Raw genomic sequence first — 26,872 nt, forward strand, 5'->3', positions numbered from 1 at the left:
GAGACAGCAACAGAGGTTTTTTTGGTATATTTTGTAACTCAGTACTGTTAGTTCATAACTTGAATTACTGCTCTTGAATAATTAATTTGGCCCTCTTGTAAAATCGAGGAGGTATTTGGAAAAAGATTTACCATCACAAAAAGTGAGACAAATTGCAAACCTATTTCAAGAAATTATGCTCTATTATGATTTAGAGTGAAACATTTCTATTTTTAAATAAAATTGACAGTGTCATTTCCGTTGACTCAGAATTAATAGGCCTGAAATTATCCAAGTAAAATAGCTGGTCTGCAAACAATTGATACATGACCTTTTAGCTACAAAATCTTTTTAATTCATAAAAGATTAACATTCCTGCGTTATATTTCCATTGTTATGTAACTGCTTCCGCCCTTCCTCTTTTGGCCACAAACACAGGATGGCCTGGAGTCTGGTCCTCACCCTGCTACTAGTTATGCTCCTCGGTCAATGTTCTGCTTCTTTGAGGCAGGACTGGCCCTATTAGTTTTTCCTATTCTCTTTGATGGAATCTCCTACAGGGAAGTGCTGTATCTGGTAATTCAGCTAAGACAGAACAAAATGCACCCAATGAGAGGAATTGAATTGAATGGTAGTCGTGAATGTGATTTCAGCTCAAATCTTTTGACTGGGACCCCCAGAGCAGATTTAACTAAAACTACTAGGCAACTAAAGAAAAGGAAACATTTGGTGCTATTGTTTTCTAAGTCCTTGGCAAACATAGTGATCAAGGATTGTTTCACAAGCCAGAGTGTGCCAGTGAGTATAGGAAAAAGGCACACAAAAATAAAGCCATGATAGAGCCCCCAAAGACTTTGAATGAAAACAGTTAATATTCTTTTCAACACAGTGGTTAATATAATATCAGCTGAAAGTCCAGAGCCTAAGTTCTGTGGATTCATGTCACAATTGGAGCTTCTGATCAGTGTTGGGTGCACTGTACTGAAGGTTCATGAACAAGGGTGCTCTAATTCCAACTCATTTCCCAGACATTGGTATCATTTAATTTTACATAGTAAATTACTGTAGAAAATTACATAATTTTTTGTGTTCAAAAGAAGTTTTTGAACAGCAACAGAACCTATAGCAATGACGTTTTTAAAAATTGGACATACCCATTGTATTTTGCTAGCATTTTCTGTTTTAATTTCAGACCTCTGGTATTGCCAATTTCCTCCACCACCGCCCCCGACCCCCGACCCCCGCCATCTCTCACCTTTTGTCTGTGTGGTCCTCTCGCATGAGCTCTCACCCTCTTAGCTATTGTTGAGAAATGGGAAGGAAGGAGTTAAGTTGAAAATGAACGGAAAGGACAGTTGGGACATCTGATAATGTGTGCCTGATTAAAATTAGCAGAAGACAAAGGCCCTGCTCACCTCAGCAATTGATTAAATTAGCAGCTTGAAAACTCATCTACCACAGGCTGAAACTGGGAGTGGCTGAGACTGCTGAGAGTAGCACAAACAGAAAAGAGGGTGATGCACCATATAAAGCAATGCACAAACTTATAACCAATAAGCGGGAGATTTGAATCTATAAAAAGGGATGATTCAATTAAAGCTATGGTACTATCTGAAGAGCTCGTACCTAGGCCTGGCCACGCTGCCACGGAACGCTCCATCCAGTTGGACCGTTCCGCCCCACCTGTCCTTCGTGGAAAAGTTTGTGCAGAAAAACACCTTTGACCACAAGGCGATCAGCAAGTGGTCCGCACGTAACGTCCTCGAGACCCTGCGGGAAAAGGAGATGGTGGATCCTGTCGGTTGGTTCCCCGACAGGATCCACCATCTCCTTTGTCATTTGGCAGAACGCCTCATCGCCAGAGCTTTCAAACAAGCACCAAGACCTTGCTTGGCTGGTGGTGAGAAGGGCCCTTCCCGTCAGATCCTTCATGTACTCCCGGACTCTCTGCGCCACCGCGCGCTGTCCCAGAGGAGGCTGCGGTGGAGACGAGACCGTCACCCATCTCCTTCTGGAATGTGCCTTTGCAAAGAAGGTCTGGAGAGAGATGCACTGGTATCTGTCCAGGTTCGTCCCGAGCAGTTCCGTAACACAGGATTCTGTGCTCTACGGGCTGTTCCCGGGGACGCACACTGAGACGGACATCGGCTGCTGCTGGAAGACCATCAACTCGGTGAAAGACGCCCTTTGGTCTGCCCGAAACTTGCTGGTCTTCCAGTACAAGGAGCTGTCCTCGACCGAGTGTTGCAGACTGGCACATTCCAAGGTCCAGGACTACGTGCTGAGGGACGCACTGAGGATGGGTGCGGCCACCGCAAAGGCTCTGTGGGGAAAGGCAACCGTTTAGAGCCTTCCCGCCATTGTATACCGAGGGGCTGCAATCAGGGAAAAACCCCCTCGGGCAGAATGTAAAATTCAAAATTGATGTAATATATCCGCAATAAATCTGCAATGAATCTGTAATGAATCACCTGTATTGATTGTGATGCAATGAGGCACCCCAGAGTGTCATGAACTGTAATGATGTCCAATGTGTTTCATTGAACTGTACTTGATGTAACCTGCAAATTGCATAATCGATATTGTGTATGTTTGGAATGTGAAATGAGAACTGTATTGTATGAACTGCTGCAAATTTTATGAATAAAGTATATTTTTTGAAAAAAAAAAATCCTGCTTATCACACTGTAACTTTGGAATAAAGGCAAGACAAGAAACAAGGGCCGAGTCTGCTCATCACTTCACCCGACAGATTTAACTTCATTGACGAGCCAGCCACGGACTGCACTTGAACAGTCGTGATAAAAACTCCAAATCGGGGATGTTCGAGACCGGACTGAAGTGAAGCCTGAATCAGTGGACCTGACTGCAGGCGGGGACAGATTCTGGCGGTAGACTTCTTCCAAACCACCAACCAACCCGCGGACAGACGACCAACAAGGCGCAGCAGTAAACCTAGTACATTTGTGAATATAATCCGGGAGTGGTGGATAAGTAGCTATTATTTAGAAAGTTGTACAGCGCTATAAAGTGACAGTGGCCAGGAAACCACTTTACCAGTTATACAGACCTCAACCTCTATAGGGAGGGTATGTTGTTGTAAGGGGTAATTAAAAAGGAAACTGATCACCTCCAAATAAGCCGAATCCAAGAAGGTAAGGGCAACAGCATCAGGATGACTGACAAAAATGTAGACAGGGTAGAGAAGGAGAATAGCGATGGCTGGATGCCATGGGCTAAAGAATGGACCAAAAACCATTGTAGGGATGGTCCGTTCGATAATGACAAAACGAACAACCTGTATGAGGAATTCACAGTGAAATGTAAGGATAAAAATATAAAGGAACATAAAAACATAAATAACATAAAGAACATAAAAACAAAGACATAAACAAGAACATAAAAACATAAACATGAAGGTGGATAGGCAATGGCTAATATTTAAAGAACGTGTGCAGGAATTACAACAATTATTCATTCCTGTCTGGCGCAAAAATAAAACCGGAAAGGTGGCTCAACTGTGGCTTACAAAAGAAATTAAGGATAGTATTAGCTCCAAAGAGCAGGCATATAAAATTACCAGAAAAAGCGGCAAGCTTGAGGATTGGGAGCAGTTCAGAATTCAGCAAAGGAGGACAAAGAGATTGATTAAGAGGGGAAAAATAGAGTGTGAGAGTAAACTAGCAGGGAACATAAAAACTGACTGTAAAAGCTTCTATAAATATGTCAAGAGAAAAAGATTAGTGAAGACAAATGTAGGTCCCTTACAGTCAGAAATGGGGGAAATTAGAATGGGGAACAAAGAAATGGCAGAACAATTAAACACATACTTTGGTTCTGTCTTCACAAAGGAGGACACAAATAACCTCCCAGAAATGTTAGGGAACCAAGGGTCTAGTGAGAGGGAGGAACTGAAGGAAATCAGTATTAATAAAAAAAATAGTACTAGGGAAATTAATGGGGCTAAAGGCTGACAAATCCTCAGGGCCTGATAATCTACATCCCAGAGTACTAAAGGAAGTGGCCCTGGAAATAGTGGATGCATTGGTGATCATCTTCCAAAATTCTATAGACTCTGGAACAGTTCCTACAGATTGGAGGGTGGCAAATGTAACCCCACTATTTAAAAAAGGAGGGAGAGAAAAAATAGGGAATTACAGATCAGTTAGCCTAACATCAGTAGTGGGGAGAATGCCCTCCAAGTGTTCTGTTATCACATTATAAAAGATGTGATAACAGAACACTTGGAGGGCATTAATGGGATTAGACAAAGTCAGCATGGGTTTATGAAAGGGAAATCATGCTTAACAAGCTTACTGGAGTTTTTTGAGGATGTAACTAGTAGAATAGATAGGGGAGAACCAGTGGATGTGGTGTACTTGGATTTTCAGAAGGCTTTTGATAAGGTCCCACACAAGAGGTTAGTGTGCAAAATTAAAGCACATGGGATTGGGGGGAATATACTGGCATGGATTGAGAATTGGTTGACAGACAGGAAGCAGAGAGAAGGAATAAACGAGTCTTTTTCCAGGTGGCAGGCAGTGACAATGGGGTACCGCAGGGATCAGTGCTTGGGCCTCAGCTATTCACAATATATATCAATGATTTGGATGAGGGAACTAAATGTAACATTTCCAAGTTTGCAGACGACACAAAGCTGGGGTGGAATGTGAGCTGTGAGGAGGATGCAAAGAGGCTCCAATGTGATTTAGACAAGTTGGGTGAGTGGGCAAAAACATGGCAGATGCAGTATAACGTGGATAAGTGTCAGGTTATCCACTTTGGTTGTAAAAATAGAAAGACAGATTATTATCTGAATGGTGATAGATTGGGAAAAGGTGAGGTGCAACGAGACCTGGGTGTCCTTGTACACCAGTCGCTGAAAGCGAGCATTCAGGTGCAGCAAGCAGTTAGGAAGGTGAATGGCATGTTGGCGTTCATTGCAAGAGGATTTGAGTACAGGAACAGGAATGTCTTACCGCAGTTGTACAGGGCCTTGGTAAGACCACATCTGGAGTATTGTGTGCAGTTTTGGTCTCCTTATCTGAGGAAGGATGCCCTTGAATGGAGGGAATGCAACGAAGGTTTACCAGACTGATTCCTGGGATGGCAGGACTGATGTATGAGGAGAGATTGGGTCGACTAGGCCTATATTCACTAGAGTTTAGAAGAATGAGAGGTGATCTCATTGAAACATATAAAATTCTAACAGGACTAGACAGACTAGATGCAGGGAGGATGTTCCCGATGGCTGGAGAGTCCAGAACCAGGGGTCACAGTCTCAGGATACGGGGTATGCTATTTAGAACCGAGATGAGGAGAAATTTTTTCACTCAGAGGGTGGTGAACCTGTGGAATTCTCTACCACAGAAGGCAGAGGAGGCCAAGTCATTAGATGTATTCAAGAAGGAGATAGATATATTTCTTAATGCTAAAGGGATCAAGGGATATGGGGAAAAAGCGGGAACAGGGTACTGAGTTAGATGATCAGCCATGATCATTTTGAATGGCGGAGCAGGCCCGAAGGGCCGAATGGCCTACTCTTGCTCCAATTCTCTATGTTTCTATGTTTTCTATAAGAACATAAGAAATAGGAGCAGGAGTAGGCCATCCGGCCCCTCGAGCCTGCTCCGCCATTCAACAAGATCATGGCTGATCTTCTACATCAACGCCATTTTCCTGCACCATCCCCATATCCCTTGATGCCTTTAATATCTAGAAATGTATCAATCTCTGTTTTGAATGTACTTAATGACTGAGCCTCCACAGCCCTCTGGGGTAGAGAATTCCAAAGATTCACCACCCTTTGAGTGAAGAAATTTCTCCTCATCTCAGTCCTAAATGGCCTACCCTTTATTCTGAGACTGTGACCCCTGGTTCTGGATTCCCCAGCCAGGGGAAGCATCCTCCCTGCATCTACCCTGTCGAGCCATAAGAGAAAAAGGGAAAAATTAGACAGGTGAATTGTGTAATGGCTATGATGCAAATTGTGCTTTACATTTGGCATAACAATTGATATGCCAAATGTAAAGCATAGTGTAGTAAGCAGGCTGAACAGAATAAACAACAAAAGGGTGAAATAGAGAGCCTGAACAATACGTTAGGGGCTGTCGAAGCAGAAAGGAAATTAGCCAACCCGACAGCTGGAGAAGCGTCAGGAAATGACTGAGTTGAGGGCCAACTACATAACTCTACGGAAGCATTGACTAAAACACAGGGGAAATTGGATGATATCAAAATAGCCTATTGAGAATTGTGGGATGCATCCCAGGAAAATAAGGATAGAGAAGTAGTGAGGATAGAGAAGATGGAGGGAGGAAAGAAGGGCCAGGAAAAGCAAGCAAGAAAACAATAAAAAAAACTGCAAATACGAGTAGTGGCATTATCACTTGGGAAAGAGGAGGTAGAATCAGAAACAGAGGAGGATGAGAGCGATGGCCCTGGGTGGGTCCCGGGAACACAGGAAAAAGCGAAGAGGCATGTTCGGGAGAGCGAGGAGGATGAGGGTGCCTCAGCCCCGTCAAGCGCAACTGCAACACCAGGCAACATGGCCAGCAGGACCTGACCTCGGGTTAGACTTGATGGAGAGGTGAATTCAAATCTAGCACCGGTCACGACCAAATGGGTTCGGACGGGAGGAAACATGGACGCGGCAGGGCAGACCATTTACCAGTATGCAGCTCAACAGGTCAATAGAGACCTGAACCTCACAGAGCTATGTGCGCTTAGAGAACAGATACCCCAGTATGACGGGATAGCGGACCCCACCCAATTGCTGAATAAGGTATGGTCGCTGCAGCAGACTCATGCTCTGATGGACAAAAACACTTGTCGATTGATCCAACTGCATTACCCCCACCTGCGGTATTGGCAGATGTCCTCTCCACCAGACCAGACCTCCCAGCACTTGATGCCCCAACAGCGCTGGTGTGTGAAGAGGTTGGGTATTGGGTAGTGGCGGATATGGGAAAGATGCTAGACCATAAACCACTGGACGAGCACCCGACTCAGTACCTGAGGACTTTTTTGGAGGTGTACAATCAGAATCATGAACAGAACCAACTTGCGGAGTTCCATGGGAATGATCCCACGTTTTGGGGCTTGGTGATCAACAAGTATAAAAACATTGTTAACCCGGCATGCGAGCGCATGCTCCGCCAATGTACCATGGAATTGACCGCAACACAGCCCCGACCAAGAATGATGTGGAGATGCCGGTGATGGACTGGGGTTGACAATTGTAAACAATTTTACAACACCAAGTTATAGTCCAGCAATTTTATTTTAAATTCACAAGCTTTCGGAGACTTCCTCCTTCCTCAGGTAAATGTTTCAGGAGCTCCTTGAAGCCTACGCATTTATACATATCGAACAATACATGGTGTTTACAGACTGCCCCTGTAACTGCCCGTTGCCAAGGCAATCACCGTGTTCAGACAGAGAGGTGTCACCTGCAGAACCCCCGAATACACATTCAACAAAAAAACAAACAGGGAAAAAAAAACAGAGAAAAAAAACAGAGAGAGGCAGAAACATCCGGAAGGCAGAGAGAGCCAGCAAATGACCCATTATATTAAAAACAGATAACATTTGTTCGCTGGTGGGGTAACGTGTAGCGTGACATGAACCCAAGATCCCGGTTGAGGCCGTCCTCATGGGTGCGGAACTTGGCTATCAATTTCTGCTCGACGATTTTGCGTTGTCGTGTGTCTCGAAGGCCGCCTTGGAGTACGCTTACCCGAAGGTCGGTGGATGAATGTCCATGACTGCTGAAGTGTTCCCCGACTGGGAGGGAACCCTCCTGTTTGGCGATTGTTGCGCGGTGTCCGTTCATCCGTTGTCGCAGCGTCTGCATGGTCTCGCCAATGTACCATGCTCTGGGGCATCCTTTCCTGCAACGTATGAGGTAGACAACGTTGGCCGAGTCACAGGAGTATGAACCATGCACCTGGTGGGTGGTGTCCTCTCGTGTGATGGTGGTATCTGTGTCGATGATCTGGCATGTCTTGCAGAGGTTACCGTGGCAGGGTTGTGTGGCGTCGTGGACGCTGTTCTCTTGAAAGCTAGGTAATTTGCTGCGAACGATGGTCTGTTTGAGGTTGGGTGGCTGTTTAAAGGCGAGTAGTGGAGGTGTGGGGATGGCCATAGCGAGGTGTTTGTCCTCATTGATGACATGTTGAAGGCTGCGGAGAACATGGCGTAGTTTCTCCGCTCCGGGGAAGTACTGGACGACAAAGGGTACTCTGTTGGTTGCGTCCCGTGTTAGTCTCCTGAGGAGGTCTATGCGATTTTTTGCTGTGGCCCGTCGGAACTGTCGATCGATGAGTCGAGCGTCATATCCCGTTCTTACTAGGGCGTCTTTCAGCGTCTGTAGGTGTCCATCGCGTTCCTCCTCGTCTGAGCAGACCCTGTGTATTCGCAGGGCCTGTCCATAGGGGATGGCCTCTTTGACGTGGTTAGGGTGGAAGCTGGAAAAGTGGAGCATCGTGAGGTTGTCCGTGGGCTTGCGGTAGAGTGAGGTGCTGAGGTGCCCGTCTTTGATGGAGATTCGTGTGTCCAAGAAAGAAACTGATTCTGAGGAGTAGTCCATGGTGAGCTTGATGGTGGGATGGAACCAAGAATAGGAGAGGACATTAAGGCCTCCCTCTTGGTATGGTACAAGTCCAAGCAGAACCTGAAACCTCAAACAGCCCAGAAAAGAATGGCAGCTGTTGTGACCAACGAGGGCACACGGGGAAAAGTCTGTTAGAATTGTGGCAAACAAGGGCGTTTTTCAAAAGAACGCAACCAGCAGAAGGTCTGTGTCAACTGTGGCAAGTCAGGACATGTAATAGGACAGTGCTGGGTGAAAGGGGGAGGAGCGTATGGCCAGGGACCCAAGCAGCAAGGGAAATCTGAACCCTCGGCCCCACCTCTCTTGGACGAGCAAAACCCATACTTTGACACTATTAGGACGCTCCAGGGAATGGTGGAGAAAGGGGGTACTGCTGGAAGGACGTTAACCATAACCCCTTTAAAAAGGAACGACAGGGCCTGCCCCCATTGCCGTGGTGAGTCGACTCAACTTTGACAGGGAAGGTAGACCATATGTCCCAGTCTCGGTAAGAGGCCGCCAGGACAACTTTTTAGTGGACACAGGAGCCGCCTGTTCAATCATTCACCGTAAAGACCTTCCACCTAGTGGGAGGCGCCTCCAACTTCCCGGGGTGGGAGGAGACAGTGTCTCGGCTGAGATGACTGTTCCCCTCCAGCTGAAAATCGGAGATGCGGAATTTGAATTGCCATTATGCATGGCTTCTACACATGAGGGGTCAATTCTAGGATCAGATGGGATTAGAAACGGGAGATTAATTATTGATGTTGCAAACCATATGATTTGGCAGGGACCTGACCCACCCCACGACACACACATGCCGACCATGATGCATGATGCCCGTTTGGTACATACTGTTAAGGGGACAGGGAGCGATGACGTGCTCCAGTTGTTGCAGAATCTTGTGGACATTCTCTGGAAACACCAGAAGATTTGGGCACAGTGTAAAGATGACTGTGGAAGGGTGACAAATAAGGTGATGGCAGTAAATGGTGATGACCCTTTACCCCAGAGACTGTACCCATACCCAAAAGATGCGGAACGAGCAACCGAAGAAGTGCTAGGATCTCTGTTAGGACAAGGGATACTAAGGGAATGCACCTCACAAAATAATGCACCCATTTAACTAGTAAGGAAGCCAGATGGCTCTTGGAGGCTGACAATCGATTATCATCAGTTAAATAACTATACCCCGCCCACAGTCCCACTTGTAGCCAGCCACCCTGACATGATGTCTAAATTACAGGGCAGAGCACCGTGTATTTGACCTCGGATATCTCGAATGGATTCTGGAGTATTCCAGTGCACCCAGATAGCCAATATAAATTTGGGTTCACGTTTGGGGAACAGCAATACACGTGGGTAGGCTTACCCCAAGGATTTCACAATTCACCCACATTGTTCATCAGTGCATGGTGGAAATGCTGCGGTCCTGTTTGCAACCTGATGATGTGATTCAATAGGTGAATGGTCTATTACTCCAGTCGGAGTCGATGGAGGAGCATTACATCCTCTTGGAGGAGGTTTTGAGTCTCTTAGAGGAAGTAGGATTTAAGATCAATCCAAAGAAAGCTGCACTTGCGAGGAAAACAGTAACTTTTCTAGGGGTAAAGATTGAGGAGGGAGGGAAAACACCCGACCCTGCCAAAGTGTGATTGGTAGCGGAACGACCAAGACCACACACGGTTACTGCCTTACGGTCGTTCCTCGCATTGTAGGCTTCTGTAGGGAATTTGTTGAAGGATCTCGTGAAATAGTGGCTCCGCTATACCACCATTTACAGGGTAACCTCGGGAAGGAGGATGCTCTGGAAGATTGGGACCTAGAATCCCATCAGGTGTTTGAGAACCTTAATAAGGCAGTAACCAGGGCCCCGGCTGTACACAGTCCTGACCCCTCTAAACCCTTTATTATGGAAGTTGCGGGGTCAGAACAGTGCATATCCGCAGTGGTAATGCAGGAGGTACATGGGAAATATATTCCGAAGGGATATTTTTCATGCACCCTCACCCAGGTAAAGAGATCTTATGACCAATGTACTAAGCAAATTCTGGGAGTCCACTGGATTGTGAAACACACCGAGTATTTAGTGCGATTTAACAGAACAATCCTCCATACACCACATACCTAGGTGGCGTTAATGGTAAAGGGGCAAGTAAAGGGGGTGTCACCAGCACAGTGGGGAAGGTGGATTATGGAACTGGGTAATAAGGATACCACGGTTCAACATTCCCACACCTACCTAATGTCTTACATGTTACAATATGAGGGAGAACCACGTACGTGCAAAGTGGAGGAGGCCATATCAAATGGCCCTATAGGGGCAAGCCCACTGATGGGCTCCGCGAGTGTGTATGGAGATGGCTCACGGTCCTATGACCAGGGGCAATACCATACAGGAGCGGCATGTTGGATCCTACAGTACGGTCGGTAAGTCCTTTTCGAGCGCTCACCCCAGCACTCTGCCCAAAAGGCTGAAGTTATTGCAGTTGTCACTATGTTGCAAACACTAACAGGGAAGGTTACTATCGACTTGGATAGTTCTTTTGTCTGTAATTCTCTAACCGAGTATCTACCGATTTGGCAAAAATGAGATTCTGCACTGTGGAGGGTAAACCGATCGCACACCATCCAGAATTGCAGATAATTTGGGATATAGCGCGGGAGCAACCAGGGCAAACTGCTATTTGTAAAGTGAAGGCACACCAGAAGAGGGGCACTAGCACAGAGGAGGATCACAACAATTTAGCTGACCAATTGGTTAGAGAGGTCGCTATAGTTGGAGATCCATGGGTTCCTCCGGAGGGGAAGCCAGTGGCTGCAACCAAAAGTACTCCGATAGTATTAGACATGAAGGCCTACCAGGACACAGACCACGGCATTGTAATGGCCAAGCATGCCATCCAGCAGAGTAATGACCTTCCACCTTCCTTAGCACCAAGCAAAGATTCACTCGGCCAACACGGAGCGGTCCTGTATTATGAGAATGAACAACACCTGACGTGGGCCACACCCCTGTGTTTGAGGAAAGAATTGATATTGTATCAGCACCAAATTGGAGGAAATGCCTCTGCATCATGGGTCCTGGAGATGTTGCACAGTTGCTATTGGTGACTGAAAATGCGCCCGGATGTGCAACATCACCTAAGCCTGTGTCTCACCTGTGCCCAGATGAACCCAGCCCCCGCAAAGTGAAAGGTCCCAATGGGAACCTCCCACTTAAACAATGGTCCTTGGGAAGCATTGCAGATTGATTATACTGGATCATTGCCCACAGTCAGAGGTGGGTATAACACAGCAGATTGATTATACCAGACCATTGTCCACAGCCAGAGGTGGGTATAACACTGCAGATTGTTTATACCGGACCATTGCCCACAGCCAGAGGTGGGTATAACACTGCAGATTGATTATACCAGACCATTGCCCACAGCCAGAGGCGGGTATAACACTGCAGATTGATTATACCAGACCATTGCCCACAGCCAGAGGTGGGTATAACACCGCAGATTGATTATACTGGATCATTGCCCACAGCCAGAGGTGGGTATAACACTGCAGATTGTTTATACCGGACCATTGCCCACAGCCAGAGGTGGGTATAACACTGCAGATTGTTTATACCAGACCATTGCCCACAGCCAGAGGCGGGTATAACACCGCAGATTGATTATACTGGATCATTGCCCACAGCCAGAGGTGGGTATAACATTGCAGATTGATTACACTGGACCATTGCCCACAGCCAGAGGTGGGTATAGGTACATCTTGGTGGTCATGGATATGTTCACCAGATGGATAGAGGCCTTCCCGCCCGGAAAAGTGATGCAGCCACCGCGGCTAAGATTCTGTGGGAACAAATTTTTACCCAATGCGGTTTTCCAAAGAGAATAGAGAGTGATTTCACAGTAGATGTGATGATACATCTGTGCTGTTTGGTTGGAGTGGAACAACATTTCCACATCCCTTAATACCCAGAGTCCAGTGGGATGGTGGAGCAGTTCAACGCACTTTGAAAGCAGGACTTAAAAAAGCTATTATGAAAGGAACGGATGATTTGATCAAAACTAGTACGGACTGGGTCACGGCCTTGCCAGGCGTCCTGACGGCTATCAGAGCTACACCAGTCAGCTCTACGGGCTATAGCCCATTTGAACTTATGACAGGGAGGCAGGTGCAGATCTCCCACCCAATGGGAGTGCCAATCCCCATCACTACCCACCAGACACATGACCAGTTCCATAAGAATTTATTTACGTCAGACACTTGAGTCCACACTGCTACGGGCAGCGGAAAACATGGGCCTGGCTCACCTTAATACCTCAGTCCATATGAGATTATAGATAAATTAGGGGAAACCAATCTGAAATTGGCAATTCAAAAACGGGCAAATAAAACACAATATACATGGTATCATGGTGACCAATGTAAGCCCTACAAAAAGGGCCCGGAAAAGAAAAACGAGTAAGAACAAATATAACATTTGGGTCTTCATGTATTACAGGTAGACTATGACGAGGCTGATTCTATTGATGATACTAGCTCTGGCCACCGCCACGAGCTCAGTGAACCGACCAGACGTTTGTAAAGTGGAAAAATACAATGGAAACGAGAAAGTGGTCAAGGGTGCCCTAATAATGGAAGAAGGCTTGGGGGTCCAATTAAAATGTACTTGTAATACAACCGGTGACGACAAAGCATAGAATGGTTTCGACTGGATGATAAACCGCCAATAAAACACCCCCTCAGAATTCTGGGGCCCCTTACACTGGTGATTTGGAGCCCTCAGAGGGGAGACTAACAACATCATTTTAATATAGACATTGAAGTGGCAAAGGATTTGGCAACGGTACGTGGTAAAGAGTAAAAAGGGGATACACTGTGAAACTACGGGAAGAGGTCGAAAAGGGGGCAACGTCATGACTCTAGACATGAGGAAGAAAACGAGACTACGAGAGAAGGAAAGGAAGAAGGTATACAAAAAATGAATGCCCGAAATTAGAGGACAACCTGAGTAAAAATGGACCGGGAGTGACTGAATCGGGGACTACTGTATAATGATGTGTGTTTCGAAATTGTACTGGTTCTGCTAAATATGTATTTAAATATACTTGGGGAATTATGTGAAAGGGATTATTCACAGATTTTTTTTTTGTTCGTTCATGGGATGTGGGCGTCGCTGGCGAGACCAGCATTTATTGCCCATCCCTAATTGCCCTTGAGAAGGTGGTGGTGAGCCACCTTCTTGAACCGCTACAGTCCGTGTGGTGAAGGTTCTCCCACAGTGCTGTTAGGAAGGGAGTTCCAGGATTTTGACCCAGCGACAATGAAGGAACGGCGATATATTTCCAAGTCGGGATGGTGTGTGACTTGGAGGGGAACGTGCAGGTGGTGTTGTTCCCATGTGCCTGCTGTCCTTGAACTTCTAGGTGGTAGAGGTCGCAGGTTTGGGAGGTGCTGTCGAAGAAGCCTTGGTGAGTTGCTGCAGTGCATCCTGTAGATGGTACACACTGCAGCCATGGTGTGCCGGTGGTGAAGGGAGTGAATGTTTAGGGTGGTGGACGGGGTGCCAGTCAAGTGGGCTGCTTTGTCCTGGATGATATCGAACTTCTTGAGAGTTGTTGGAGCTGCACTCATCCAGGCAAGTGGAGAGTATTCCATCACACTCCTGACTTGTGCCTTGTAGATGGTGGAAAGGCTTTGGGGAGTCAGTGGGTGAGTCACTCACCACAGAATACCCAGCCTCTGACCTGCTCTTGTAGCCACTGTATTTATGTGGCTGGTCCAGTTAAGTTTCTGGTCAATGGTGACCCCCAGGATGTTGATGGTGGAGGATTCGGCGATGGTAATGCCGTTGAATGTCAAGGGGAGGTGGTTAGATTCTCTCTTGTTGGAGATGGTAATTGCCTGGCCCTTGTCTGGCGCGAATGTTACTTGCCACTTATCAGCCCGAGCCTGGATGTTGTCCAGGTCTTGCTGCATGCGGGCACGGACTGCTTCATTATTTGAGGGGCTGCGAATGGAACTGAACACTGTGCAATCATCAGCGAACATCCCCATTTCTGACCTTAAATTGGAGGGAAGGTCATTGATGAAGCAGCTGAAGATGTTTGGGCCTAGGATGCTGCCCTAAAGAACTCCTGCAGCAATGTCCGGGGGCTGAGATGATTGGCCTCCAAGAACGGTTACCATTAGAGATTATAGATATGATGACAGGAGAATTAGTGAAGGGACTACTAGTAAAAAAATGAGAAGGAGGAGACTAAACCTGAGGAAAAGGGTGATAAGATAAATAAGAGGAGGAAGCGAGATCTAGCAGACTGGCTCGGGATCGGAGCTACAGCAGGACTTGTGGGGGTAAATCAGATAGACATAGAAAGTATGTGGGAACACGATGAGGTGATGAGAAGACAATTAAAGGGATTATTGGTAAACATGAACCAACAAGAAGGGGACAATCTGAGGGAACACCAGAACACTCTATTGTCCACTGAGGAATTGGTGAGGAATCTTGGGGGGATCCAAGACACAATAAATGAGTTAATACAGGTGAATAATATGGTTAATAAAAACCAGAATCTCACTAGAGGCATCATGTGTAAACTGTACACAGCATTTGTGATGAACGTAGTCCAGAAAGGCCTAGACAATGTCGAGAGCAACGTTTACCCATGAAGAACAAGTAAGGAAGTGGTTCAAAGGGACTGTGCAGTTTGATTATGACACGGTGCGTCAAATGGGGATGGCATTCTTGGACCCCCGAATAGAGGGTGAAAAGAATATAATCCCGATAGGCCTTGCCCCTACTGGAGAAGAATGGAAGCCAACCCTGGAAGGTGTATCAGGTAGAATTGATCGGAGTAATTGGGGATTTGGGAATTGGGCTGGTACATAAGCAATATGAGGAGTATCCGCGACATTTGATTGATATGTATATGGATCGCACCAGACATGGAGTGCTGCACCCTGAAAGGGCCGACCTGGGCCTGCACCTGTGACATAATGAGACAACACACCATTCCGGCTAGTGGATTCATGTTAGATGATGAATCACCAAACTGCAAGATGAGTTTAGAACAATGGGAGAAAGGAAGAACGAATACAGCATACAAAGGTAAAGGAAAATATTGTGTAACAACCACGGCAGCTAGCATGACGGTGGGAACTGCCAAATGCCTTGTCGTACAGACGGCATATTGCATGCGGCCAGTGGGAAGAAATATAAAAATAGGAAGCAAGACCCTAGTTCCTATCCACCATCACAATTTAACAAACCTGCAAATAACGATGCTGCTGGAAGACAAAGCTATGCGGGCCATCCCACATATCGAGCATTACATACCTCCGTTGACACTTAGTCTGAAATCCATAATCCACAGAACTAGAAACTCTCAGAAACATATCGGCGCATGTTACAAGATAATAAGAAGATTGAGGCAGGGATTAAGGAGTTGGGAAATCATGAATGGTGGGAGATCGCCACCAGTGTAGAACTACATCCTTGGACGAGGCTGTTCCAGATGGGGCTAGTAGTTGCTCAGCTAGTAATGTTAGTAACATTGGTGATAGTCCTATGTAGTAAGGAAAAAGATCAAAGAGGTAGAAAGAATGGGGAAGGAGGAAAGAATAACAAGAGCAGTAAAGCAAGCTTGGCGGAAGAAGGGGGAGAATATATTGTGAGACGTGACAAAAAAAAGTAAGGGATGTTGAGACATGGGCAGGAAGGAGTTAAGTTAAAAATGAGTGCAAAGGACAGTTGGGACATCTGATAATGTGTGCCTGATTAAAATTAGCAGAAGACAAAAGCCCTGCTCTCACCTCAGCAATTGATTAAATTAGCAGCTTGAAAACTCATCTACCACAGGCTGAAACTGGGAGCGGCTGAGACTGCTGAGAGTAGCACAAACAGAAAAGAGGGTGATGCACCATATAAGGCAATGCACAAACTTATAACCAATCACAGAGTTAAGGGAAATAAGCAGGAGATTTGAATGTATAAAATGGATGATTCGATTAACGCTACGGTACTATCTGAAGAGCTCATACCTAGGCTTGACTGTATCCTGCTTATCACACTGTAACATTGGAATAAAGGCAAGTCAAGAAACAAGGACCGAGTCTGCCTATCATTTTACCAGACAGATGTAACTTCACTTAACTTCAGCTATTAGGTATTTGCACATTCTCTTATTTCCTTAAAGCCTTTCATTGCCTCACTTCTTCGTTTGTCCATCGACATCAAAGAAAACAGTGTCCCTACTGATCTTTTGTATCATCTAGCAGTTTTCTATTAAGTAATGCCACTAAGCTGAAGATTGTTCAACCCATTAACTCTCTCTTCTCTGATTGGAGTATTTGTGTTTCTCCAACCCCCCCCCCTTCCATTTTTTCCAACTTTACTAAAATGCTTGTTTATCTTTTAGTTTTTAGTCCCAATGAAGGACTTACACACGAAACATTAACTTGCTTTCTCACTTTACAGATGCTGATGGACCTGCCTTTTATTTCCAGCAGTTTCTGTTATTCGCACCTATTATTAAAGTTATAGATTTACCCTGCTGCTATGTGAAAAGGGCACACTAGGGGGCAGCAACAGACAAGTACTATTAACCCTTAGGACTTATTTCTTAACACAATTAACAAAGGGGGAACAGTGGAACTGTGTTTTTTCATTGCTCAGAAATTGCTTTAAAAAAATGGTGAACTCAAAATCTAGGAGCAAGTTCACACGTGCCCAGTCAAACATAGAAATCCGGAACTTGCTCCTCCTGGTTCGCTGGCGATATGACAGCTTCAAATTAAAGGGATATTGCCAGCCGGAATCAGTGGAAACAATGGACCAGTGCCAACTTGCTCTTCTGCTCAGCTGGTAAATAACCAATATTGCCACAAAACAAGTACGCTTAAAAAAAACAGGTCTAAACTAAGTTTTAATGGTATGAATTAATGACTGCCAAACAATGAAAAATTAACTTTTAAAAATGTGGAGTCTTGTTATTTTAATAGTTTTTGGTCATTAAAAATTGTTTTTTTTAATTAAAAAATTAAATTTTTTTTCTTACCCTCTCGTTTCTTTGCTGTCTATAACTGTTTTTACAATAATTTCAATGTTGTACCTTTCACTTCCTGGATTTTGCATTTCAGCTTTCAGAAAATGTTCACAGGGTATCAAAAATGCTGCAATCTGATTGGTCGAGGAGAGAGTGATCCTCTCGCTTCTCCAATGGGTCCTGCTTCTCTGGAGCTAACGCTGGTCTCTACTCCGCTTCCTATTGGAGGAACTGCTCCCAGTAAAGTAAGTTAGTGGGTTAGTATAAATCTATGGAGTGGCGAGCACTGTTAGTTCACCGGTCCGAGCAATTTGACTGTGTGGAGTCTATCCCTCCAATTTTTTTCTTCCTTTCCCAAAAGCATTGACTCATGCATAGTTCAATAACCTTGTAATGCACTGCCTGAGAGGAAACAGATTCAATAGTAACTTTCAAAAGGGAATTGAATATTTACTTGAAAAGGAAAAGTTTGCAGGGCTATTTGGAAACAGCATGGGAGTGGGATTAATTGGATAGCTCTTTCAAAGAGCCAGCACAGGCACAATGGACCGAATGGCCTCCTTCAGTGCTATAAGATTCTATGATTCTATAAGTTCTGCCTGCCCTTCAGTATGTCGCAAAAGTGAAACTCTTCATATGTGAACTGTACACAGGGGCATCACAATCAAGCGCGATCCTGTTCTTACAGTTTCCAGCAGGAATCACTGGAAAGCAATCAGAAACTGTATCCTCAGCTCATTTTTCACTCTGTAGCCCAGGATCACTGAAGCTAATTGTACCGCCCTCATTGCTGGTCCAGCTAAGATCAGCTAACCCGGACCGAAGCTGGGATGTTTCTGATCTATAATGGCTCAGTGTCCTGATTTTTATGACTATTTCAATTTATTTATCACAGTGTAAGAGCAGACTTTTTGCTTTGGGTTTACATTATATGCAAGTTTCAAAATTGTTATTTTAACCATTGTGTAGAAATTCTGACCCTAAATAAATTATAGCAAAGGTTTTGTATGAAAGAAATTGCACATGTTTAGAAAGCTGTGCAGAAAATTAGCTGCTCTTAAAGATTAGATGAATCCTGTCATTGGGATTGTCTCTGGACCTCGTACATATCTTTAAAATTAAAGAACTACACTGCTGCTATCTGGAAACACAAATACTCCAAACCGAAACTGAAGCTGCCAGGGGGAAATATTCCCACTGAGCACCGCGTGTAACCAAATGGTAAATATATTTATAATGAAGCAGGTGTTTACCATTTTGTGACACCTGGTGCACAGAGGTAATCTTCTCTGCCCTTCCACCACCCCCCAACGCCCGATGATTTTGGTAATGAGATGTGCAAAAATAAGAAATAAGCATACTCTAGCTCAGTCAGATAGACCAAAACTTATAATTTGATATATGGTTTAAAGATTCACGACCAGTCAGCAGATTAAGTGCTTTGAGGATGATGGAATTTGAAAGACAGTCAAAGTATACCTGTGTTTACGGTTATATCTGCAGTCACCCTCAGTACCAAAGTAAGCTTTGCAACATTTATACATACACCTCAGACATTTGAGAGAAAGTGTTGCAGGCGAGGAAGAGAATTACTAGGAAAGTGACTGTAGGTCATCACACTGCCATCCGAGGTTGCCTGGAAAAACACAGGGATTTCAAAGGCAGTATCAGAGCAAATACCTGTTTACAGCCACATCGTAGAATTTTCAAGGCTACATTAGGAATTTACATTCCCAGTTAGCTTTAGAGACGAGACTTAATGTTTTCATTCTGAAGTGGGTGGTAAAACAAGATTTCATATTACTTTTGCAGTTAGTGTACAAATGCTGACTTCTACCCGTGGTCAACAATCAATGCTTCTGGTTGGAACTGAAAACCCACAGAGTCATAGATATCACTAGTGATACACATGGGTCCAGTGACTGGCCATGAGCAGAGTGAGATTGTTCACATATGATTTTCTATCTGGGAAGTCTTTAATCACCTTGTTTACTCTCATTGATAGCCCCAGTACTATTACAGACTCCTTTCTATTGCACTTTCACAACTAAACCTTTTTCTCCTCTATCCTTCTTACAAATAAATTCAGTATTAATTGATGATATTTATCTGTCTATTTATTTAATTAATAATAATACTTGTTAACCTTGTATTTCTACATTTTGGTATCGAGGACTCTGTGGGCAGATATGCGTGTGTATTATGACAATTAAAGACTCAGTTAAAAGTATCTGGAAAGAACCCTAAGATTCAGAACACATATTCTGGTTTCGAATACAGTTTAAAGTTGTATGTAAGTCAAGCATTATATTGGGAATTATCTGCTGTATAATGTTTTGCTTCTGTGTAATTAAATATTTTGTGAATAAATGCGATTATTACTTTTAACCTGAAAGATATAATCTGACAGCGAAATATTTCACTCCTTTTGAAAGGAACGGGAATACATGGTAGGTAGGCTGTGCAAATTCTGATGTAAAATATCTTGGTGTAAAGATTCATTGTTAATAGTGTAGCCCATTGGTCCCAGCTACCGTATGCATAAAGGTGTACGTTTCGGACTATAGGAGATATGGAAACTACATTTTGCTGTGAACATGAATGAGAGTTGGGAGAGAGACTGAATCATAACAGGTAGCTCCACGGTTTCCGTTTCTTAGAAGCTCAGTCAATAATTGTTATTTTTTTTCAGATTAAATAAATTGGAGAAAGTCTATGACAATGTATGTGGTTGATGGCTTGTTTGAAGGAATGACTTGAAATACTGATTGACCTTTTCTCATCCCATATTCATTGTGTCCTTGTACATCATAAGATAGTTTTTAAAAGAAGACATTTAAGTTTCTTTATAGGCAACTGTTCATAAGAGATCTTTTTTTCTTCTTATCAAAAAAATCCCAAATTTATAATTGCATTTAGCTGAGGTTAATAACATTTGACTGACCAGAGCCAAACAGAAATAAGTATTCAGGATGAAAAATGTCAGATTATTTCCACGAGGTACTGGAGCCACGTCTTTCAGATCAGTGAAGACTTTGGGAAAAGGTACTTAAGCAACAGGGGGAACAACTTAGAAACTATAGAAACAACCTGCAAGGGTTTGTCTGCACTGTAGGTCTCTTAGTTAACATTCAAAATGTCCTGTACCAGAGGTCATGGCTATTCAACTTTGGGACAATTGTCAGCCATTTATCAGAGCAACAGTTCTTGTCAGTGTGAGCCTGGGAAAGTGAAATCACCAAGTATTCAGACTTTCTGCAAATAAAGGTTAGCTGAACAATGAAACTATCTGAGTCAGTTAATGAGTTTTTCCCTTTCAGATTGAAAGTCCTTGAGCTCCCTCTGTGTTACAAGTATACAGTCTGCATCTATACAAAGTCACATGGAGTCAATGCGGGGCTAGCAGATCAAAATCTGGTCGGGCAAAAAAGTCTAGGATTGTTGTTTCTTCTCTCCAAAAGCTTATATGTTTCTTATTTTTTGTACTATGACATTTAAATTTTCAGACAAATATTTCCCTTTATAAGGCACAGTATCAGCATAGTTTATTAAAATAAGAGAATTCGATAGAATTTCAAAAAGGAAGAATTCCCCAGTTGAGTTGTTCATTCTAAGAATTTACATTTCAAAAGTGGCACCATGTATGTCTTGAATGGGCACCTCCTCCCCTTTCATAGAATCATAGAATCATAGAAAGGTTACAGCACGGAAGGAGGCCATTTGGCCCATCGAGTCCGTGCCGGCTCTATGCAAGAGCAATCCAGCTAGTCCCACTCCCATGCCCTATCCCTGTAGCCCTGCACATTTTTTCGTTTCAAGTACTTATCCAGTTCCCTTTTGAAGGCCATGATTGAATCTGCCTCCACCACCCCCTCGGGCAGTACATTCCAGATTCTAACCACTTGCTGTGTAAAAACGTTTTTCCTCATGTCACCTTTGGTTCTTTTGGCAATCACCTTAAATCTATGCCCTCTGGTTCTTGACCCTTCCGTCAATGGGTACAGTTTCTCTCTATCTACTCTGTCTACCCTTCATGATTTTGAATACCTCTATCAAATCTCCTCTCAACCATCTCTGTTCCAAGGAGAACAATCCCAGCTTCTCCAGTCTATCCATGTAATTTAAGTCCCTCATCTCTGGAATCATTCTAGTAAACCTGCCCTGCATCCTCTCTAAGGCCTTCACATCTTTCCTAAACTGCAGTGCCCAGAAGTGGACACAATACTCCAGTTGTGTCTGAACCAACATTTTATAAAAGTTCATCATGACTTCCATACTCTTGTACTCTATGCCTCTATTTATAAAGTCCAGGACCCCGTATGCTTTTTTAACCGCTTTCTTAACCTACCCTGCAACCTTCAATGATTTGTGCATATATACCCCCTGATCCCTCTGTTCCTCTACCCCTTTTAGAATTGTGCCTTCTAGTTTATATTGCCTCTCCTCATTTTTCCTACTGAAATGCATCACCTCGCATTTGTCTGCGTTAAACTTCATCTGCCATGTGACCGCCCATGCCACCAGCGTGCCTATATCCTCTTGAAGTCTATCACTATCCTCCTCACTGTTCACAACCCTTCCAAGTTTCGTGTCATCTGCAAATTTTGAAATTGTGCCCTGTACTCCCAAGTCCAAGTCATTAATATATATCAAGAAAAGCAGCAGTCCCAGGACCGACCCCTGGGGAACACCACTGCACACCTCCCTCCAGTCCGAAAAACATCCGTTCACCACTAGTCTCCGTTTCCTGTCATTTAGCCAATTCTGTATCCATGTTGCTATTGCCTCCTTTATTCCATGGACTGCAATAGCTAGCCTACCATGTGGCACTTTATCACCACATTAACTGCACTGCCCTCATCTACCCTCTCTGTTACCTCATCAAAAAACTCTATCAAGTTGGTTAAACATGATTTGCCTTTAACAAATCCGTGCTGGCTTTCCCTAATCAATCCACACTCATCCAAGTGACTGTTAATTCTGTCCCGGATTATTGTTTCCAAAAGTTTCCCCACCACTGAGGTTAAACTGACTGGCCTATAGTTGCTGGGTTTATCTTTACATCCTTTTTTGAACAAGGGTGTAACATTTGCAATTCTCCACTCCTCTGGCACAACATCTGTATCTAAGGATGTCTGGAAGATTATGGCCAGTACTTCTGCAATTTCCCCCCTTACTTCCCTCAGCATCCTAGGGTGCATCCCATCCGGACCAGATGACTTATCTAAGTACAGCTAGCCTTTCTAGTACCTCTTCTTTTTCAATTTTTAGCCCATCCAGTATCTTAACTATATCTTCCTTTTATCGAGACTTTGGCAGCATCTTCTTCCTTGGTAAAGACCGATGCAAAGTACTCACTTAGTACCTCGGCCATCCCCTCTTCCTCCATGAGCAGATCTCCTTCATGGTCCCTAATCAGCCCTACCCCTCCTCTTACTACCCGTTTACTGTTAACATGTCTGTAGAAGATTTTTGGATTCCCTTTTATGTTGGCTGCCAGTCTATTCTCATACTCTCTCTCTTTGCCCCTCTTATTTCCTTTTTCACTTCCCCTCTGACCTTTCTATATTCAGCCTGGTTCTCACTTGTGTTATCAACCTGACATCTGTCATAGGCCGCTTTTTTCCGCTTCATCTTACTCGCTATCTCTTTTGTCATCCACGGAGCTCTGGCTTTAGTTGCCCTACCTTTCTCCCTCGTTGGAATGTACCTCGTCTGTACCCGAATCATCCCCTCTTTAAAGGCCGCCCACTGTTCAATTCATCGTCAATGGAAGAAAATTCCACTCTCTTTGCCAAATTATTTATTAATAGCTATAGCATAGGAGTGTGCAGGTTTAATTCTGGAATAGGAAATTTCTAAATAACCAAGGAACTTAATAATTACATTGTGCTTTATTTAGCCATTTACTGACCCCTCCCCCCACCTCCCCATACATCATAGAACTTTTGTGTCCATACATCACTGTCCGGTGGAGCAGTCTCGAGGGGCCGGATGGCCTATTCCTGCTCCCATTTCTTATGTTCCTATTTCTTATGTCTTATCACACTTGCTATTCACCAACTTATTGTGGATGATTCTGTAGACTTCCTGGCTTGGCTCTTGGGTGGAGACACCTTGCTGCTTACCAAAGCCTCCCCACCTGGCCATACTTTCCACCACATGCCCTGCCCAAATCACCTTGGTCTCTATTCCTATTACTTAGAATTGCAGAGCAACTACAACATGTAAACAGACCATTTTGTCCAACCAGTCCGTGTTGGTGTTTATCCTCCGCATGAGCAGTAGTCCTAATCCCTGTTCCCATACCATCTATTCCCTTTTCCTTCAACCACCTATCTGACCAGTTCTTAAAAGTTGCCACAGTCTCTGCTTCAATCATTAACTTCAGTAGTGCTTTCATAACTTTCTGTAAAAGAAAGTTTCTCTTGCTCTCTGTCCTAAATCTCTTACCTTATATCTATGTCCCCTTGTTCAAGAGTGCTCAACCATTGGAAACAGTCTGTTTCTAGCTAGCCAGTCCCATCTCCCTTCATAACTTTCAACACCTCTATCAAATCACCCTATAATCTCCTCCGATCTAACAGAAGCAGCCCCAATTTTTCATGTTTTTTTTGTATTTCCTCATACCAGGCAACATCCTAGTGAATCTGCACTGGACCTTCTCTATTTCCTCAACATTCTTCCTATAATGTGGATCCAAAAATCATAGGCAGCACTCCAGCTGTGGTCTTGTTAAGGTTTTATATAGGTTCATCATTATATCTTGACTTTGATATTCTATACCTCTGGCCATAAAACCCAGGACTGCATTAACTTGTTTTTCAGCTTTATCCCACTTAAGGTGCTGCTTTTAATATTTTGTGAACCTGAACCCCCTAAAACCCTCTGCTCTTCCACATCACCCAGCTTTCCCCAAAGTATAATTATTACTTTTACTTTTTTAACCAAAATGTATCACCTTCTCTTCTCGATGTTTAGCAATTTCATCTTTAATTAAAGATTCCAAAATTTTCTTTACCACAGATGTTAAGCTAACGGGCCTGTAATTATCTGGGTTAGCTCTTTCTCTCTTTATGAAAATGGGAATTACATTGGCCACTCTCAGTCCTCCGGCACACCTCAATTCTCAATAGAACCATGAAATATAATTTTTGGGACCTTCGCTACTCCTTCTCACATTTCCCTCAGGAATCTTCGATGTATCCTGTCAGGTCTGGCACTTTGTCCTCCTTAAGCTTGACTAGCTTCTCTAATACTTTCAGTTTATTTATTATAATAGTTCTTATCTTGCTTTTAACCAATTCAAGATTTATCTCCTCCCCAATATCCTTCTCTTTTGTAAACACTGATGTGAAGTACTTGTAAAGCATCCCTGCCAAGTTCTGTTTATCTTCTTTAACGATCCTCTTTTTACTGAAGAATTTGTAAAATATTCTTCTTTCTAATATTGTTTGAGATTCACTCTTCATACTCCCTCTTTGTTTTCTTTATCCTTTTCTTAACATCGTTCTCTTTTTCTCATATACTCTCTTATTTTATCATACCTACAGAAAGAAAGAAAGAAGTTGCATTTATATATCGCCTTTCACAACCTCAGGCTATCCTAAATGCTTCATAGCCAATAACATACTGTTGAAATATATTCACTGTTACAATGTAAAGAAGCGTGGAATTTGTGCACATTGAGGTCCCACAAACAGCAATGAGATAAATGACAAGATAATTTGTTTTTTTAGTGGGGTTGGTTAAGGGATAAATATTGGCAGGACAATTCCCCTGCTTTTCTTCATATATGTCTTGGGATCTTTTACATTCACCTTAGAGGCCAGACGGGACCTTGGATTAATATTCAAAGGGTAGTCACCCCACTGAGAAAGGCTCCTTGAGCACATATGATTTCACCTTGGTGTTTCTTTCACAAAAGGAAATGACCTCTCATTACCATCTTACCAAACATTTAGTTGGATGGCACTGTTAGATTATTGTTCTCCTCAAATGTTGTCAAATGGCTTCCCTTCCTGTGATTCTCAACAAATGGATTAAAAGAAACATAACTGGCACTAATGGTGACCCTTTTTATTTTTGGTCGATCCCAGAATGTAATCTCAGAATTGGCATCTCAGAAACCCGACATTGGGCACAGCAGATGGCCGACCTCTACTTTTTGGCAGCTGAACAACATATTTGGTCATCTTCCAATTTCATGTAATAAGATAACTATCCCATCCCACTAGTTCAGGAATCAATTTGACAAAGAGCTGGTCAAGAACATATCCTCTCTTTTGATTTTAATATAGTTTTAATATAGTTCCTCTGCTCTAATCTATTTATTAAGTCATCAATTTTAAGATAGCTGTGAACTTCATCTTTCTCCAACATAAACAAAATATAAAAAACTGCAGATGTTGGAAATCTGAAACAAAGACAGAAAATACTGGAAACACCCAGTCAGTATCTGAAGAGAACAGATGGAATATAATGCGGAAAAATGTGAAGTTATCCACTTTGGTGGGAAAAACAGACATGCAGAGTATTTTTTAAATGGTGAGAGATTGGGCAATGTTGATGTTCAAAGGGACCTGGGTGTCCTTGTACATGAGTGACTGAAAGCTAACATGCAGGTGCAGCAAGCAATTAGGAAGGCAAATGGTATGTTGGCCTTTATTACAAGAGGATTTAAGTACAGGAGTAATGATTTCTTACTGCAATTATATAGGGCCTTGGTGAGACCGCACCTGGAGTATTGTGTATAATTTTGGTCTCCTTACCTAAGAAAGGGTATACTTGCCACAGAGGGAGTACAACAAAGGTTCACCAGACTGATTCCTGGGATGGTGGGAATGTCGTATGAGGAGAGATTGAGTAGACTAGGCCTGTATTCTCTAAAGTTTAGAAGAATGAGAGGTGATCTCATTGAAACATACAAAATTCTTACAGAGCTCGACAGGGTAGATGCAGGAAGGATGTTTCCCCTGGCTGGGGAGTCTAGAACCAGAGGACACAGTCTCAGAATAAGGGGTAGGCCATTTAGGACTGAGATGAGGAGAAATTTCTTCACTCAGAGGGCGTTGAATCTTTGGAATTTTCTAACCCAGAAGTACTGTGGAGGCTCAGTCATTGAGTACATTCAAAACAGAGATTGATAGATTTTTAGATATTAAAGGCATCAAGGGATATGGGGATAGTGCAGGAAAATGGCGTTGAGGTGGAAGATCAGCCATGATCTTATTGAATGGCGGAGCAGGCT

Source organism: Heptranchias perlo, chromosome 2 (genome assembly GCF_035084215.1).
Source record: "Heptranchias perlo isolate sHepPer1 chromosome 2, sHepPer1.hap1, whole genome shotgun sequence".
In the NCBI taxonomy this organism is placed as follows: Eukaryota; Metazoa; Chordata; class Chondrichthyes; order Hexanchiformes; family Hexanchidae; genus Heptranchias; species Heptranchias perlo.